Below are 4,637 nucleotides of genomic sequence, written 5' to 3'. Positions count from 1 at the left end.
AGATAGAAGACGGAACCTCCCCACACTCAGAATTCCGGAACACGGATGACTGTGTGGGGGAGGTTCGGGGCCGCCCTCCACGCAGCTGCCTTGTGTCACAGGTGTTCCCTGGCAGGTTGAAGTCCGCTAATTACCTCCCCTGTCCATGGGGAGGCACTAGATGCTACCTGCGTTTCCAGCACATCCCCCTCCTTTCCCCGGCAACCCGCACAGGGAGGGACTCTGGGAAGAACTCGAAGGGCTCCTAAGAGATCCCGGGTGCTGCAGACAGAAGACGGAACCTCCCCACACTCAGAATTCCGGAACACGGTTTACTGTGTGGGGGAGGTTCGGGGCCGCCCTCCACGCAGCTGCCTGGTGTCACAGGTGTTCCCTGGCAGGTGGAAGTCCGCTAATTACCTCCCATGTCCATGGGGAGGCACTAGATGCTACCTGCGTTTCCAGCACAACCCCCTCCTTTCCCAGGCAGCCCGCACAGGGACGGACTCTGGGAAGAAACTCGAATGGCTCCTAGGAGATCCCGGGTGCTGCAGACAGAAGACGGAACCTCCCCACACTCAGAATTCCGGAACACGTGTGACTGTGGGTGAGGTTCAGGGCCGCACTCCACGCAGCTGCCTGGTGTCACAGGTGTTCCCTGGCAGGTGGAAGTCCGCTAATTACCTCCCCTGTCCATGGGGAGGCACTAGATGCTACCTGCGTTTCCAGCACAACCCCCTCCTTTCCCCGGCAGCCCGCACAGGGAGGGACTCTGGGAAGACACTCGAATGGCTCCTAGGATATCCCGGGTGCTGCAGACAGAAGACGGAACCTCCCCACACTCAGAATTCCGGAACACGTGTGACTGTGTTGGTGAGGTTCAGGGCCGCCCTCCACGCAGCTGCCTGGTGTCACAGGTGTTCCCTGGCAAGTGGAAGTCCGCTAATTACCTCCCCTGTCCATGGGGAGGCACTAGATGCTACCTGCGCTTCCAGCACAACTACCTCCTTTCCCCGGCAGCCCGCACAGGGAGGGACTCTGGGAAGACACTCGAATGGCTCCTAGGAGATCCCGGGTGCTGCAGACAGAAGACGGAACCTCCCCACACTCAGAATTCCGGAACACGGCTGACTGTGTGGGGGAGGTTCGGGGCCGCCCTCCACGCAGCTGCCTGGTGTCACAGGTGTTCCCTGGCAGGTGGAAGTCCTCTAATTACCTCCCCTGTCCATGGGGAGGCACTAGATGCTACCTGCGTTTCCAGCACAACCCCCTCCTTTCCGCGGCAACCCGCACAGGGAGGGACTCTGGGAAGACACTCGAAGGGCTCCTAAGAGATCCCGGGTGCTGCAGACAGAAGACGGAACCTCCCCACACTCAGAATTCCGGAACACGGTTGACTGTGTGGGGGAGGCTCGGGGCCGCCTTCCACGCAGCTGCCTGGTGTCACAGGTGTTCCCTGGCAGGTGGAATTCCGCTAATTACCTCCCCTGTCCATGGGGAGGCACTAGATGCTACCTGCTTTTCCAGCACAACCCCCTCCTTTCCCCGGCAACCCGCACAGGGAGGGACTCTGGGAAGACACTCGAAGGGCTCCTAGGATATCCCGGGTGCTGCAGACAGAAGACGGAAACTCCCCACACTCAGAATTCCGGAACATGGTTGACTGTGTGTGTGAGGTTCGGGGCCGCCCTCCACGCATCTGCCTGGTGTCACAGGTGTTCCCTGGCAGGTGGAAGTCCGCTAATTAACTCCCCTGTCCATGGGGAGGCACTAGATGCTACCTGCGTTTCCAGCACAGCCCCCTCCTTTCCCCGGCAACCCGCCCAGGGAGGGACTCTGGGAAGACACTCGAATGGCTCCTAGGAGATCCCGGGTGCTGCAGACATAAGACAGAACCTCCCCACACTCAGAATTCCGGAACACGTGTGACTGTGGGTGAGGTTCAGGGCCGCACTCCACGCAGTTGCCTGGTGTCACAGGTGTTCCCTGGCAGGTGGAAGTCCGCTAATTACCTCCCCTGTCCATGGGGAGGCACTAGATGCTACCTGCGTTTCCAGCACAACCCCCTCCTTTCCCCGGCAGCCCGCACAGGGAGGGACTCTGGGAAGACACTCGAATGGCTCCTAGGAGATCCCGGGTGCTGCAGACAGAAGACGGAACCTCCCCACACTCAGAATTCCGGAACACGGATGACTGTGTGGGGGAGGTTCGGGGCCGCCCTCCACGCAGCTGCCTTGTGTCACAGGTGTTCCCTGGCAGGTGGAAGTCCGCTAATTACCTCCCCTGTCCATGGGGAGGCACTAGATGCTACCTGCGTTTCCAGCACAACCCCCTCCTTTCCCCGGCAACCCGCACAGGGAGGGACTCTGGGAAGAACTAGAAGGGCTCCTGAGAGATCCCGGGTGCTGCAGACAGAAGACGGAACCTCCCCACCCTCAGAATTCCGGAACACGGCTGATGGTGTGGGGGAGTTTCGGGGCCGCCCTCCACGCAGCTGCCTGGTGTCACAGGTGTTCCCTGGCAGGGGGAAGTCCGCTAATTACCTCCCTTGTCCATGGGGAGGCACAAGATGCAACCTGCTTTTCCAGCCCAACCCCCGCCTTTCCCCGGCAGACCGCACAGGGAAGGACTCTGGGAAGACACTCGAATGGCTCATAGGAGAACCCGGGTGCTGCAGACAGAAGACGGAACCTCCCCACACTCAGAATTCCGGAACACGTGTGACTGTGGGTGAGGTTCAGGGCCGCACTCCACGCAGCTGCCTGGTGTCACAGGTGTTCCCTGGCAGGTGGAAGTCCGCTAATTACCTCCCCTGTCCATGGGGAGGCACTAGATGCTACCTGCGTTTCCAGCACAACCCCCTCCTTTCCCCGGCAGCCCGCACAGGGAGGGGCTCTGGGAAGACACTCTAATGGCTCCTAGGAGATCCCGGGTGCTGCAGATAGAAGACGGAACCTCCCCACACTCAGAATTCCGGAACACGGATGACTGTGTGGGGGAGGTTCGGGGCCGCCCTCCACGCAGCTGCCTTGTGTCACAGGTGTTCCCTGGCAGGTTGAAGTCCGCTAATTACCTCCCCTGTCCATGGGGAGGCACTAGATGCTACCTGCGTTTCCAGCACATCCCCCTCCTTTCCCCGGCAACCCGCACAGGGAGGGACTCTGGGAAGAACTCGAAGGGCTCCTAAGAGATCCCGGGTGCTGCAGACAGAAGACGGAACCTCCCCACACTCAGAATTCCAGAACACGGTTTACTGTGTGGGGGAGGTTCGGGGCCGCCCTCCACGCAGCTGCCTGGTGTCACAGGTGTTCCCTGGCAGGTGGAAGTCCGCTAATTACCTCCCATGTCCATGGGGAGGCACTAGATGCTACCTGCGTTTCCAGCACAACCCCCTCCTTTCCCAGGCAGCCCGCACAGGGACGGACTCTGGGAAGAAACTCGAATGGCTCCTAGGAGATCCCGGGTGCTGCAGACAGAAGACGGAACCTCCCCACACTCAGAATTCCGGAACACGGCTGATGGTGTGGGGGAGGTTCGGGGCCGCCCTCCACGCAGCTGCCTGGTGTCACAGGTGTTCCCTGGCAGGTGGAAGTCCGCTAATTACCTTCCCTGTCCATAGGGAGGCACTGGATGCTACCTGCAATTCCAGCACAACCCCCTCCATTCCCCGGCAACCCGCACAGGGAGGGACTCTGGGAAGACAGTCGAATGGCTCCTAGGAGATCCCGGGTGCTGAAGACAGAAGACGGAACCTCCCCACACTCAGAATTCCGGAACACGGTTGACTGTGTGGGGGAGGTTCGGGGCCGCCCTCCACGCAGCTGCCTGGTGTCACAGGTGTTCCCTGGCAGGTGGAAGTCCGCTAATTACCTCCCCTGTCCATGGGGAGGCACTAGATGCTACCTGTGTTTCCAGCACAACCCCCTCCTTTCCCTGGCAACCCGCACAGGGAGGGACTCTGGGAAGACACTCGAATGGCTCCTAGGAGATCCCGGGTGCTGCAGACAGAAGACGGAACCTCCCCACCCTCAGAATTCCGGAACACGGCTGACTGTGTGGGGGAGGTTCGGGGCCGCCCTCCACGCAGCTGCCTGGTGTCACAGGTGTTCCCTGGCAGGGGGAAGTCCGCTAATTACCTCCCTTGTCCATGGGGAGGCACAAGATGCTACCTGCTTTTCCAGCCCAACCCCCGCCTTTCCCAGGCAGCCCGCACAGGGAGGGATTCTGGGAAGACACTCGAAGGGCTCCTAGGAGAACCCGGGTGCTGCAGACAGAAGACGGAACCTCCCCACACTCAGAATTCCGGAACACGTGTGACTGTGTGGGTGAGGTTCAGGGCGGCCCTCCACGCAGCTGCCTGGTGTCACAGGTGTTCCCTGGCAGGTGGAAGTCCGCTAATTACCTCCCCTGTCCATGGGGAAGCACTAGATGCTACCTGCGTTTCCAGCACAACCCCCTCCTTTCCCCGGCAACCCGCACAGGGAGGGACTCTGGGAAGACACTCGAAGGGCTCCTAGGAGATCCCGGGTGTTGCAGACAGAAGACGGAACCTCCCCACACTCAGAATTCCGGATCACGGCTGACTGTGTGGGGGAGGTTCGGGGCCGCCCTCCACGCAGCTGCCTGGTGTCACAGGTGTTCCCTGGCAGGGGGAAGTC

This window comes from Camelus bactrianus, unplaced genomic scaffold (assembly GCF_048773025.1).
Source record: "Camelus bactrianus isolate YW-2024 breed Bactrian camel unplaced genomic scaffold, ASM4877302v1 HiC_scaffold_42, whole genome shotgun sequence".
NCBI classification, from domain to species: Eukaryota; Metazoa; Chordata; class Mammalia; order Artiodactyla; family Camelidae; genus Camelus; species Camelus bactrianus.
This window is presented reverse-complemented; position numbering follows the sequence as displayed.